The sequence below is a fragment of the Hevea brasiliensis genome, chromosome 18 (assembly GCF_030052815.1).
Source record: "Hevea brasiliensis isolate MT/VB/25A 57/8 chromosome 18, ASM3005281v1, whole genome shotgun sequence".
NCBI classification, from domain to species: Eukaryota; Viridiplantae; Streptophyta; class Magnoliopsida; order Malpighiales; family Euphorbiaceae; genus Hevea; species Hevea brasiliensis.
This window is the reverse complement of record NC_079510.1, coordinates 41,235,159-41,250,630: the sequence shown is the minus strand read 5'-3', so window position 1 is coordinate 41,250,630 and position 15,472 is coordinate 41,235,159. Positions and strand designations below refer to the sequence as shown.

Genomic DNA, 15,472 nt, shown 5'->3' with positions numbered 1-15,472 from the left:
CATCCGACCGTATGGCTGAATCCAAAGCCAATGTATAATATTTGTTCCCCTATACCGAGTAGCATCATTGACCCTTATACCGAGTAGCATCGTCGGCCTTATATAGAAACCTTGGACCTAGGAGAGACGCGCATTACAAGCAGTATCTTTCATTGTGTCTAATCCACCGACTCATGTTTAGACTAATTTTTTATTGGAGTACTCAACAAAATTTAGTCATAAAGATTTTGTGTGATATTAAATTAAGATTTAAGTATTTTTGATATACAAATTTAAATTGAGGAAAGATAATAAAATAATATTAAAATTGTGAGATAGTTAATAAAATATTAAGTCATTCTAAATTAATATATAAATAATTATAATTTTTAATTAAAAATTATTTAATAATTATAATATTTTGAGATGATCTGATTTGTTGTTTCAAATAAATTATTCTTTATACATGAAATTAAAAAAATATTATATAATTTCTTCAAATGCTTACTTGTTTTTCTATAAAATTTTGAGAATGAGACGTTGAAAAAGAAAATATATTCTCATCAAGTAGAACACATAAAAAAAAAAAAAAAAACTGTGTACTATATTCTTGAACTTATTTTAATTTTTTTTTTTCTAAAAAAGAGAAAAACGTCTTTATAGGTAAATGCAGAGGTGTATTCTGGGTGTAAGTTAAAGGTTTTTTTACTAAATTCAGTGATATAAATGGTCTCTAGATTTCGTATTCGAATTTTGAAGTGCATTATTAAAAAAATAATAATAAATTTCACATATCTGTTATCCTAATTATATATCCATTTTATACCAAAAATTGAACGAGCAAATTATTTCCAATAACATTTTCAATATACTATAATATTAAATGTACCGCTTTACCTCCATGGAATAATAGAATATAATAAAGTCCAGTTTTGACAGCCTGTATAAAAAATAAATAATATAATATATCCGAAGGCAGTCGTCAAAGCATTTCTCATGCATTTTCCATCTTGGTGGGTGCTTCGCGAGCTGCTGGTTGAGCTCCACCCCATTACGGAACGAGGAAAAAGCTGTATATCTTCCGATTGTAAGAAGGCGACAAGTAATTTCTCTCTAATTCACGATTTCATTGTTATCCTCTAGCCTATATATACACATGCAGAAAAGAGAGAAGCTATACACATTTATCTTCTTTAAGTGAATTTCTTTTAAAGAAAATGGTTGGCTGTAGTTGCAGGGAGTTGCTTATTGTTTCTATGATCTTGCTTTTACTTATGTTTCCTCCATTGGAAACAGTTATGGCTGATGATCAAACCAAAGTTGTCAATCCCAGTGAGTGAGAGTTAAATTTTTTTTTTTTTTTCAGTTTGTTAAATATTTAACCGTTAATGTATTTAACATGAGTTCTTACATATATTTATCGTTTTCTTTTTTCAGGAGAGAAGAAGAGTGAAAGGCATGAAAATTTAAAGGAAAATAAAATAAATACTGGTAAGCATGATTCACCACCAGCTGGTCATTACAGTAGGGGTGATAGTCATTTGTCTCGGCAAGGTAGAAAGCTGTGGAATTGAATGCTATTTATACACACCGACCATCAACAAGTTAAGCTCTTCAATGTAGTGTATATGTATATTTATAAAGACAGCAAGGCTTAATTATTAGTCAGTTTTTATTTATGTGATAATGAAGTTGTATTTAGAATAATGAAAAAATAAATAAAATAAAAATAAGAATGACCTTGCTTATATATATTATATATATAAAGATCATCCCACTTTGATATATAGCAGGGAGGTGTTAATTTTAAAATTATAGCCTGGATTTATCATGGTTTCCACTTAATTTCCACAAGTAGGTGCTTTGATAATGCAAGAGCCTGGGAAATGGTTAGCGGCATGAGCCCATTTCCATCACGCAAGACACTTTGATACATTTGCCATCAATTTGTGTTTTGAGCAAAAACTATACTTTCTATAATTGAGTTGGATACCCCACATGCGAGGACTCCACACACACACACGGAGTAACGTTGGGAAGTTGGAGGTGAGGTCGTCGATCTTCTGTTGGTTGAACAAAGATGGTTCAGGGAGGAGTGAAAATAAGAGGAGTGAAAACCTTTTCTCTTTGGATGAGGGTTTGTAATGGGTTTGTTCAGCATTCATTTGGATAGGTCTGGCTTTTATAGGTATATGTTTTTCATTAAAGCCATTTTCATACGGCAAATCTACCATATATTGTTTTCGATTCCAGAAAGCATTTGGTAAACCAGAACAAATTTCTTTTTCAATTTTAGTTTTAAACTTAGAAATTTTCCTTTTTACCAAGTCATTTTATAATTGGTTTTCAATTCTTTTCAAAGAAATATCTTGCTGTAAAAGCTGCAAGTGTTGCTTTTTCCTTTCTATTAAAACATTAATCTCATTATTATAAATGGAATAAGCTTTTATAATATTGAGATCCCTTGCTTTTGGTTTTGTAACAAAAGGAAAAACAAGAGTTTATTGAAGTGTTCGATTCTTCTTTTGTAAGAGGTTTAATTCCAATTTGAATTACACCTATGTGGATATATTTGTATTATTTTTCACGATATTTTTGTAAAGATTTTTGAGACAGAAGAGAAACAGTCTCAAAAGGTTTTGAAATCTGAAGATCTCGCTCTTCAGTTTTGGTTGTGAAATCGGTTTTGAAAAACTTAAGTTTTGTAGTCTGATAGATTTGATCTTTTTATACTTTTGGAATTTCCCAATTATCTATACACTTTTCGAAATTTTTGATTATAATTTCTTCTTTATTAACTAAGCAAGAAGGTAGATTCACTTCCCGTCTTACCCTACCTCTACCTCACTTATAAAACCTTGTAACTTCCTTGTAGTAGATCCTAGGAAACTCACGTGTTGAGCAACCTTTGTACGTCCTACCTAGAATTACATCTCCAAAATATTTGTACAAACTTTCAAAGTTTATAAAATTTTGAAGTAAGTATTTTACAAATTTCTTACAAAATTACAAATCTTTCTTGCATGCATATGGCTGGTTCAACCGCCTATCTTGCATAAATATATATACATATATTTATAACAGACTGGCTCTACTGCTTATTGAGTATATATATATTATATTTAAATTTCATTTCTGAATATTTCCCTTTCTTGTATATTTTGTTTATTTCTTTAATTATTTGTTTATTTTTCAAGATTTAGAGGGTAGTTTCTACCCTGTTAGCTTATCCCCCTCTCGATCCCTGTGCGTCCTTGGTATTAGAGAGGTTGGTAAAATGATCTTAAGGTGATATTTGTTAATACTTCTGGGGGTGTTGAGATGATGTTTACATTGACTGGTTTTTGAGAAAGTAGAAATTTTCTGACTTCTCGATGAACTCTATTTCCCAAGAACCTAGCTACTTCACATTTAGATTTTGTAATCCTGACTTCAGCTAACATTCCCCATTTAAATAGCTTTCTTGGATCTAGAAATCTAATTCCAGATATCCAGGCTGCTGTGAAATGAGGAATACTGAAATCTAGGCTGTGTTCATAATTTGGATAGCAAAGAGGAGTCCTTTGAGAGTGCTCCAAGGTGCCCTACCTCTACCTCACTTATAAAACCTTGTAACTTCCTTGTAGTAGATCCTAGGAAGCTCATGTGTTGAGCAACCTTTGTACGTCCTACCTGTAATTACATCTCCAAAACCTCTGTACAAACTTTCAAAGTTTATAAAATTTTGAAGTAAGTATTTTACAGATTTCTTACAAAATTACAAATCTTTCTTGCATGCATATGGCTGGTTTAACCGCATATCTTGCATAAATATATGTATATATATTCATAACGGACTGGCTCTGCCGCCTATTGAGTATATATATATAGGATTTTACTAGCTTTGAGAGGATAAATAATGAGCATTCAAATTAATCGACTTAGTCAAAGGCTTACCTTTATCGATCTTACTATAAGAAAAATGCGGATTAGCAATAGATTTTTTACATTGCTAATTTATAAAAATCCATTGCTAAATGATTTAGCAACGGATTTGCAACCGATTGTTGTCCGTTGCAGCGAGCCTCGTTGCTAATTCTCTTAGTAATAGATTTTAATTTCTACTGCAATTAGCAACAGATTTAACAATGAATAATTCCATTGCTAAATAGCAAAGGACAATGTTTTCCATTGCTAACTTAATTAACTTTAAAAAATTATAAAAAAAAATAATTTGTTGCTATTTGCAATCGATTTATTAACGGACTTCCGTTGCAAATTGCAACCGATTTATAATGCGTTGCAAATTTGATGTTATTTAATATTATAAAATTTTAATTTTAGTATTAAAATTTAAAATTTTAATATTAAAATTTGAAATTTTAATATTATAACCGATTTATAAATTTTAATTGATACATAAATTGTTATTAATAGTCATCATAGATACATTATAATGAGAGTAAAAAATATTATTTCCGAAAAAAAATGTGGTGAAAAAATGAATTGAGGGAAATTATATTAATGAAAATGGAAAATAAAAGGTAAATAGGAAAAGTGAAGAAAATGCGAGAAATGATAAAAGAAAATGATAAGAGAAAATAGAAGAAAATGAAAGAAAAAATTGAGAAAATGATGAGATAATTAGGAAGAAAATGGAAGAAATTAATGATAGAAAAGGAAATAGAAGGAAAGAAAGAAGATGGAGAAAAATTAGAGATTTGGGAAGGAAATGAAATAAAGGGAAGAAATTGATGATAGAAAATCAATATTAAATGAAGAGAATGAAAAAAAGGAAGAAGAAATTATATAATTGGGAAGAAAATGAAAGAAGAAAGATTGTAATGAAGAGAAGAAAATAAGTGAATGAAGTATATGAAGAAGGGAAATGAAGTATATGAAGAAATATATTTGCAAATTAGCAATGGATTTAACAACAGATTTAAAATTTATTGCTAAATTTAGGCACCAAAATTTATTCAACCCCTCCAAAAAAAAGCAATAGATAAGTATAATTATACACACTTTTAAATTTTTATGGTGAGATTTTCCCCCTTAAAAAACAATGAAATTCCAAATCCATTGCTAATTATAATTATATGTACTTTTGAAATTTTAATGGTTAGATTTTTCCCTTTTAAAATTAGTGACAGATTTTAAAATCCGTTACTAATTTGATAAAAAAAATTTTAATGATCCCCAATAAAATTTATATAGTTATTTTGTTTTAATTTTATGAAAATAGCAATGGATTAGAAATTCCATTGCTGATAAAATTCATTGCAAAATTAAATTCATTGCTACATTTATATTTAAATATTTTTACAATGTCAATTTGCAACAAATTTTAGTAATGAATGTAAATCCATTGCTATTTGCAATGGAATTTTTTTTTATTACTAAAGTATTACTTCATATAATTTTTTTCCAAAATTGCAACAAAATTAAAAATTGGTTATAAAATCTATTGCTATCCGTAATAGATTAAAATCGGTTGCAAAAATCTGTTGTTAATTTGATTTTTTATTGTAGTGTTCATGAGGAGTATCCAAATTATTTGACCTGGTTAGATGACTACCTTTCACTGGTTTTCCTAATCACAATTAAAATATTTGTTAATTGCTTCATTTGTTTTGCAGAATATATCTTATATATGAAAAATATTTTTTTATGAAACTTGTTATCTAAAAAAATGTTTTTAATGAAAATATTTTTCAGTATTCAGTTATAATATTAAACTAATGATATGTGTCTATATTATGTACATAATATTTTCACATTTAATAAGATTATCAAAATTTAAAAAATGATTATTTTTCTTAAAAATAAATTAATTTATTCTTGAATTAAGAAAATATTTTTTGTTCACCTATTTTTCTAAATACTCCAAAAGTTAGAAAAATATTTTCTAAAACAAATGGAGTCTTAAATAGATATCCAAATTGATTTTCTAAATCAAAGAGTCATTATTGATTATTATATAGAAATAGAATTATTCACTTCAGTCACTTGATAAAGTCAATAAGCAAATAGTCAAATTATCAAATGGTGAATAATCATCCAACGTGCCCTAAAAAGAATCAACTATAAAATATAATAGTCAAAGGAGTACTCAATTGACTATAATACTAAATCTATAAAGTAAAATCACAAATAGAATAAACTCTTTGATAAATGGTAGAAAAAACCAGTAAAAAATGATAAAAATTACTATAATTTTGTTTATAAGGGATGTGTTTTTGGTGTGTTCTCTATAGAAACTAAAAAAAAAAAAAATCATAAAACAACTCTATATATAGGTATTTCTCAAAAAGAAATATATAATAAATTCAACTATCAATTAGCAAAAGCCAATATTATTCAATCCAATTTTGATGTTATAAAACAAAAGTGCTTCATAAATATTTTTTGATGTAAAGTTAGGTCTGACACATTTCATCTTGCATTCTCCTCTCTGACCTGTGAGTGTTGTTGTCAATCGAAATAGTGTTGGCTGAACAGCCTAAAATCCCCTGCATCAGTAAGTGTATTTTAGTTTTTATATATACTATTCCTTAAAGGTTCTTTCTGCCCTCTTCTAAAACAGAAAAAAAAAAAACCTTTTCCTTTACCCATTATTTATAGATTATGTATAACATTTTTCTTATTTTGAATAATCATTGACTTTGAAATTACATATTTTTCATATCAATTCTAATCAACTATCTGATTAGGCTTAAATATTGGTTATAATTTTCTTGTCATTTTTATGAGTGTTTGAAACAAGACTTATATTCTCATTATAATAGAGGTGTTTTTATATACAACTTATGGAAGAGATATGTATTGGCTAACCTAACTTATAGGTGCAGGAGTTATAATTACAATTGGATACATATACATCATTATAAACCTTATCACGCCTCTGCAATTTTAACTCAGAGAGGTTGAATTGTTAGCTTTGTTTTTAGAAAGTTATGACACTGTTGAGGTAGAGCTTTAGTGAAAATATTAGTGATTTGTTCCTTCATAGAAATGTAGCGCCCCTCAATCTCTTTCTTGGCTACTTTGTCATAGACAAAATGGAAGTTGACTTCTATGTGTTTCATCTTAGCATGAAAGATAGGATTTGCAGATAGGTATGTCACTCCAACATTGTCACACCAAAGCTTAGGAATGGTTGGAGTTGGAAGAGAAATATCCCGTAACAAGGATTGTAACCATGTGACTTCAGCTCTTGCCATACCAATAGCATGATATTCAGCTTCAGTGGATGACCTTGCAACTGTTGGTTGCTTATGTGATATCTAGGATATTAGATTATTGCCCATGTAGATAGCAAAGCCAGTGATCGATTTCCTGTCATCGACATTGCATGCCCAATCTGCATCCGTATAAATATTTATATCATAATGAGATGACTTGTTAGAAGAAGCCCATGCTGCTTCGTGGATTGGAGATATCTTAGTACTCGCTTAACGGCCATCCAATGATTTTCAGTGAGGGAGTGAACAAATTGTGAAACTTGATGAACAGCAAATGAAATATTAGGGTAAGTGAGAGACAAATACTGGAGGCCACCAACTATAGTGCGGCACATAGTGGGATCGGTAGCTGTTGGACCATTCAATGCTTGAAGTTTTTCACCTGAAACTGCTGGAGCAGAAATGCCATTGCAAGTTGACATGTTTGCCTTTTATAAAAGATCATTGATGTACTTGGTTTGAGTGAGAAGTAATCCAAACTCTATTCTCATTACTTCAATGCCGAAAAAGTAATCAAGAGTCCCCAAGTCTTTTAACATTAACTCACCACTTAGAGAATCAATAAGTTGTTTAAGAAATATGGAGTTACTACCTATGAGAATGAGGTCATCTGCATAGACAAGGCAGAAGGCATGCACACTATTGGACTTATAATGAAACAAAGAAGAGTTTGCAGATGAACATTGGAAGCCATGAGTTTAAAGTGCCCCTATTAGACATTTGTACCATTGGCGAGGGCCCTGTTGAAGGCCATATAAGGAGCGACGAAGCTTGCAAATGTGTAATGGCTTGTCCTTATCAACAAAACCTAGAGGTTGATCCATAAATACCTCAGTTTCCAAGTCATCATGGAGGAAAGCATTGCTTACATCTAATTGTTTAATGGATCAGTTTTGAGTGATAGCATGAGAGAGGATCAAATGGATAGTTGCTGGTTTCACAATTGGTGAGAATGTCTCAAGGAAATCCACTCTAACTTGTTGGTGGTACCCCTTTGCGACAAGTCAAGCTTTCAACTTGTCAATAATGCCGTCTGCTTTCTGTTTAACTCGAAAAATCCATTTGCACCCTACTATGTTCTTTGCCATTTCTCTTGGAACTAGCTCCCATGTTCCAGTTTGTAATAATGCATTGATCTCAGCTTGCATGGCATCACTCCATTCTTGATATTGTATAACTTTACTATAATAGGTTGGTGCTTCAACAATTGGTACTTGAGCAGTGAAGAGCTGAGGTTTTAAGCTCCCTGTTTGAGTTCGGGTAGTTATGCTATGTGTTTGAGAAGGCAGTGGTGGTTGGGGTGGAGATGAGGTTAGGTCCACAACAAGTGACAATCCATTGCTTTGTGAGGAAGAAAGTGGTGTTAGGTTTCTTAGTATTATGGATGGTGAAGAGGTAGTAGGTAATGGACTTTGCGGTGAATTATTAGGTGCATGGGATGGAGACGTAGGTGATGATGGGATAGGTATAATTGCATGTGAAGGTGGTAAAGAGGTGTCCATTTGAGGAAAAGCCAGCTGTGAGATCGTTGAGGGATGTGGGCTAAGGATACCATCATAAGTGGGAGACAAAGTTAACATGGGTTGGTAGGGTGCAATAGGAGGTGGCAAGTGAACAATATGTTGCCGTAAGCTTGGTTTGGCAGAGGGAGAGCCAATTTCATCCTTACACGTAAAGGGAAATACCTGCTCATAGAAAAAGACATGGCATGAGATAAAGGTTTTTCCAGTAGAAGTATCCAGGCAGATATAACCCTTATGAATTTTGCTATAATCCAGGAACACACATTGTTTAGATTTTGGGTCCAATTTATTTTTATTGCACGGCTTTAACCAAGGGTAGCAAAGGCAACCAAAGACTTTCAATTCATTGTAATTTGGTGGTGATTTGAACAAAATTTCATAGGGTGCATGTGGCTTAGTATGAACAGATCGTATTTGATTAATAATGTATATAGCAGTAGCAAAAGCAAAAGTCCAATAATTAATAGGAACACTAGCATGATGCAATAACGCTCGTCCAGTTTCAACAATATGCCGATACTTTCTTTCGGCACAATCATTTTGTTCATTAGTATAAGGACAAGAAACACATTGGCTAATTCCATTTTCTTTGAGATATTTAGTTAAAGCTTGAAATTCACACCCCCCCCTTCCAAAACAAAATCAACCTGGAAACTTTTTAATGGGACAACCAAAATATTTTTCAATCAATTTAAGAAATTGAATAAACATAGGAACATCAAATTTGCGTTTCAAAAAATATATCCAAGAATACTTGCTAAAATGATCCAAAATATAACATAATAATGAAATCCATCAACAGAAGGAACAGGGGAAGGTCCCCAAACATCCGAACAAATTAATTCTAGTGGTTGAAACACTTTAAATAAAGAACTAACAAATGGCAGCTTATGCATTTTACTAATACTGTAAGCAAGACAAGGAAAATCAGAGAACTTATTAGAGACTGCTAACTTAAGACTAGACAAAAGATGACTAACAGCACGATCATTGGCATGAGCAAGATGAGCATGCCAAGTACTAAATGTCACCAAATTTGCTTTAAAAGAATAGGAAGACGATAGCTACAATGGAAGAGTGTAGACACCGTTGTCACTCTGGCCGCGGTAGAGTACCTGCTTCATAGGGATATCCTTGATAACAAAGAAAGTGGGAAAGAATTCAATAGACACATTATTTTGTGAAGTGAAAGCATGAACAAATAAAAGATTTCGATGCACATAAGGAGAACATAAAATATTATTAAGAATAAAAGAGACATTTTTAATAGACATGATAGATTGACCAAAGTTTAACACAGGAATTGTTGTACCATTGCCAATCATGATGTCATTTGTGCCTTGATAGGGAACAGGATGAGCAATATTTCCAGCATTGTTTGTAAGGTGGATGTTGGCTCCCGAAGTTTGTGGTGCTGAGGTGGTTGAAGAGGCTAGGTAGTTTGTCGGTTGATGCATGCTAGAGGTAGTGTTGGTTTGCTTTGGTGAGGGGCATTGGCATGCAACATGACCTTGTCCCCGATAGATATAACAAATAATATTTGGATTTGAAGCCGAAGAGGAGTGTTGTTGGGAGCGTTCATGTCCTTGGCCAGAATTGCAGTTTAAGGAGGTACCACCCTGATGAAAGGATTTAGTAGCAAATTGTGTCATGGGTTGAATGGAGTCTTAAACTGTCAAAGAATCCAATTTTAACTGAGTTTCCTCACTTAGTAAAAGAGCGTACAGATCATCATAAGAGAGAGGAACATTGCGAGCTTTAATAGCTTTAACAAATGGCTGGTACTTAGAACCAAGACCCTCTAAGATATGAGTCACAAGATTTTCTTCAGTAATAGGAGATTGTAATGCAGCCAGTAGATCAAAAATTTGCGTAGCTCGCCTCATGTAAGTTTCAATGCTATCGGATCCTTTGGAAAGATGCTTCAACTATTTACGCAATTGTATAATTTGTGTGTATGATCTGGTAGAGAAGATGGTCGTCAATTTGTTCCAAGCGTCCCTAGCAATAGAAGAACCAACTATTTAAGGCAGCAACAGCTCTGGAATAGAGCAAAATAACCAACTCAAAACAATTTGATCTTGTCTATACCATGGAAGATAAGCAAGATTTGGTTGATTATCAATGGTTTATGGTGGTGGTTCAGAAGTAGGAGAGATATGACTTACAAGATTATACCCATTAAGTAAGAGAAAAATCTGTACTTTCCACAAAATATAGTTGGAGAACGTAAGTTTCACTATAAAAAACTGAGAGACATTCGTATAGATTGAGAGAAGGAAAAAGATGCAGAAGAATTAATTAGGTTTTGCTCAATGGCCATCACAGAAGGAGCCACAAGGCTCTGATATCTTATGAGTGTTTGAACCAAGACTTATATTCTCATTACAATAGAGGCGTATTTATATACAACTTATGGAAGAGAAATGAATCGACTAAACTAACTTGTAGGTGCAAGAGTTATAATTATAATTGGATGCTGAGTTAAAATTACAATTGGTTATCACTTTTTGCCTCAAGTGTGGATGGTGAGGAGCATCGAAATTTTGCTGAAGATAAAGATGATGCAATTGGAAGTAAATCAAGATCAGGCCATCACTAATCCTTCATTCCATCGAGCTACAAGAATTTGATTCTCATAAATAATTAATTAATGGAGATGAGATAGAGTTGAGTGATCCAAGGTTTAGTGGTTGCTCTCTAAAGAGAATTGCTTGGTTGCATCTCTAGTGTCTCATGTGGATCGCCTAGTGGTCACTTACCCTTAAAATTATATGAGAGTGAGAAGTCGTGAGCTCTATGTGCACCACCCTCCATTGGCTGCTAGTGATGAATCTAGGTTGTGAGAATTTGGAGGTCCAGACATCAAGGGAAGGAAGCCTTGGTTTTGGTTAAAATGCTTTGTTCTTTTTTGCGATTTATGGTTTTTGGCACGTCTGGGGTTGCCTGCTTATTGGGGTGGCCTCTCCCTACTACCGGAGTTACAAATGGTGGAAGGAGCATGGCTGCCCTCTAGCTTCCGTGGCTTACGTTTTTTTTTTTTTTTGGGCCTATTGGCTTTCCTGCGTTAAACTAGCGATGATGGGCCTTACCTGCCCCTTTCCATGTTTTAAACCTAGAGCTAACTTGCATATTTGAGCCTCGGGCCACGTTTATCTCTTTTAATGAATTTTATCTTTGAAAGAAGAAATAACAAGATAATAATGAAAATAGTGGTGTTGCATAAAAAAACAAAATATTTCTAGTTCAATACCAAAAAATCAACAAAGGGTTGTGTAATTGAAGCTTGATTCCAAAAATCAATAATGGACTCTGCATTCTTTTACCCCTGCTTGGAGTATTTTTCTTTTTCCTTTTTTTTTTAATAAAAGATTTACTTCAATTAATTATATGAATTATCTTTATTGAATATTTTTAAACAATTTTGTTTTATTATAACTAATATCTTCTTAAATGCATGTCAAAATTATAATTTTTTTATTCAAATAATTCATGAAATATTTCATTTGTATGAATGGTAATGTAGGTTATAATTTTTTTTTTTTCCCGATCAAGGAAATGGAAACTTCAACTTATATGTCGGTTGACATTCAATTGGAAGAAAATATGTGCGCATAAATGTATGAAAGTTGTGTAAGTGCTTGCAGTTGCAAGTGATCAATGTGAAACTGGTTGATTTGATACTCAATGTCAACGGGAAAGGAAAGGAATTAGTCAAGAAATTTTGGGGTAGAACGTTTCTATTAAAATTTAATTACAAATTGATTATATTACATTATATCATTAACTTATTTATTAGATATGGCTGGAGAAGAGAGAAGGAGAAGAAGGCAATGGAGATAGATTTTTTTTTAAAAGGAAAAAAAAAGAAGATAAAGATAGCAGAAATATTAGCAAGGTTGAAAAAAGAAAAGGAGCGATGAGGGAATAGTAAAGGGATATGCAGTGTCGTTTCCTTGTTGATGAAGTGAAGGGATATAGAGATGCAATTTCGCAACTGGTGGCTGTGGTGCCCTCTCTTGGGGTAGGTGGATTTGAAATAATTATAGAATAAAGCAATGATTCATATATATAATTCTACGTGAAATTTCAAATCAATAATAATAAATAAATAAATATATAATAAAGCTTGCAAATGTGTAATGGCTTGTCCTTGTCAACAAAACTTGGAGGTTGATCCATAAATACCTCAGCTTCTAAGTCATCATGGAGGAAAGCATTGCTTACATCTAATTGTTTAATGGATCAGTTTTGAGTGATGGCATGAGAGAGGATCAAAAGGATAGTTGCTGGTTTCACAATTGGCGAGAATGTCTCAAGGAAATCCACTCTAAGTTGTTGGTGGTACCCATTTTGCGACAAGTCAAGCTTTCAACTTGTCAACAGTGCCATATGCTTTCTGTTTAACTCGAAAAATCCATTTGCACCCTACTATGTTCTTTGCCATTTCTCTTGGAACCAGCTCCCATGTTCCAGTTTGTAATAATGCATTGATCTCAGCTTGCATGGCATCACTCCATTCTTGATATTGTATAGCTTTGCTATAATAGGTTGGTGCTTTAACAATTGGTACTTGAGCAGTGAAGAGCCGAGGTTTTAAGCTCCCTATTTGAGTTCGGGTAGTTATGCTATGTGTTCGAAAAGGTAATGGTGGTTGGGGTGGAGATGAGGCTAGGTCCACAACAAGTGACAATCCATTGTTTTGTGAGGAAGAAAGTGGTGTTAGGTTTCTTAATAGTATGGATGGTGAAGAGGTAGTAGGTAGTGGACTTTGGGGTGAATTATTAGGTGCATGGGATGGAGACGTAGGTGATGATGGGATAGGTATAATTGCATGTGAAGGTGATAAAGAGGTGTCCATTTGAGGAAAAGCTAGCTGTGAGATAATTGAGGGATGTGGGCTAAGGATACCATCATAAGTGGCAGACAAAGTTAACATGGGTTGGTAGGGTGCAGTAGGAGGCGGCAAGTGAACAATATGTTGCCGTAAGCTTGGTTTGGCAGAGGGAGAGCCAATTTCATCCTTACACGCAAAGGGAAATACCTGCTCATAGTAAAAGATATGACATGAGATAAAGGTTTTTCCAGTAGAAGTATCCAGGTAGATAAAACTCTTATGAATTTTGCTATAACCCAGGAACACACATTGTTTAGATTTTGGGTCCAATTTATTTTTAGTGTACGGCTTTAACCAAGGGTAGCAAAGGCAACCAAAGACTTTCAATTCATTGTAATTTGGTGGTGATTTGAACAAAATTTCATAGGGTTCATGTGGCTTAGTATGAACAGATGGTATTTGATTAATAATGTATACAGCAGTAGCAAAAGCAAAAGTCTAATAATTAATAGGAACACTAGCATGATGCAATAACGCTCATCCAGTTTCAATAATATGCCGATACTTTCTTTCGGCACAACCATTTTGTTCATGAGTATAAGGACAAGAAACACATTGGCTAATTCCATTTTGTTTGAGATATTTAGTTAAAGCTTGAAATTCAACCCACCCACCCCCCCCCCCCCCCCACCACAAAATCAGCCTGGAAACTTTTTAATGGGACAACCAAAAAATTTTTCAATCAATTTACGAAATTGAATAAACATAGGAAGAACATCAAATTTACGTTTCAAAAAATATATCCAAGAATACTTGATAAAATGATCTCAAAATAGAACATAATAATGTAATCCGTCAACAGAAGGAACAGGGGAAGGTCCCCAAACATCCGAACAAATTAATTCTAGTGGTTGAGAAACTTTAGATAAAGAACTAACAAATGGCAGCTTATGCATTTTACTAATACTGCAAGCATGACAAGGAAAATTAGAGAACTTATTAGAGACTGCTAACTTATGACTAGACAAAAGATGACTAACAGCGCGATCATTGGCATGAGCAAGATGAGGTTGCCAAGTACTATATGTCACCAAATTTGCTTTAAAAGAATAGGAAGACGATAACTGCAATGGAAGAGTGTAGACACTGTTGTCACTCTGGCCGCGGTAAAGTACCTGCTTCATAGGGATATCCTTGATAACAAAGAAAGAGGGAAAGAATTCAATAGACACATTATTTTGTGAAGTGAAAGCATGAACAAATAAAAGATTTCGATGCACATAAAGAGAACATAAAATATTATTAAGAATAAAAGAGACATTTTTAATAGACATGATAGATTGACCAGAGTTTAAGACAGGAATTATTGTACCATTGCCAATCATGATGTCATTTGTGCCTTGATAGGGAACAGAATGAGCAATATTTCCAGCATTGTTTGTAAGGTGGAAGTTGGCTCCCGAAGTTTGCAGTGCTGAGGTGGTTGAAGAGGCCAAGTAGTTTGTCGGTTGATGTATGCTAGAGGTAGTGTTGGTTTGCTTTGGTGAGGGGCATTGGCATGCAACATGACCTCATCCCCGACAGATATAACAAATAATATTTGGATTTGAAGCCGAAGAGGAGTGTTGTTGGGAGCGTTCATGTCCTCGGCCAGAATTACAGTTTAAGAAGGTACCATCCTGATGAAAGGATTTAGTAGCAAATTGCGCCATGGGTTGAATGGAGTCTTAAACTGTCGAAGAATCCAATTTTAACTGAGTTTCCTCACTTAGTAAAAGAGCGTACAGATCATCATAAGAGAGAGGAACATTGCGAGCTTTAATTGCTTCAACAAATGGCCGGTACTTAGAACCAAGACCCTCTAAGATATGAGTCACAAGATTTTCTTCAGTAATAGGAGATTGTAATGC

General features: G+C 33.2%; 1 long non-coding RNA gene across 1 annotated transcript; it reads left to right on the top strand.

Annotated features, from left to right (window-relative positions):
• The first annotated feature begins 1,006 nt into the window (after positions 1-1,006).
• On the top strand, positions 1,007-1,731 carry LOC131176019 (uncharacterized). Its single transcript, XR_009146147.1, has 2 exons — positions 1,007-1,311; positions 1,417-1,731. It is a non-coding gene; the product is annotated as an uncharacterized LOC131176019 (long non-coding RNA).
• The last annotated feature ends 13,741 nt before the right edge of the window (positions 1,732-15,472 follow it).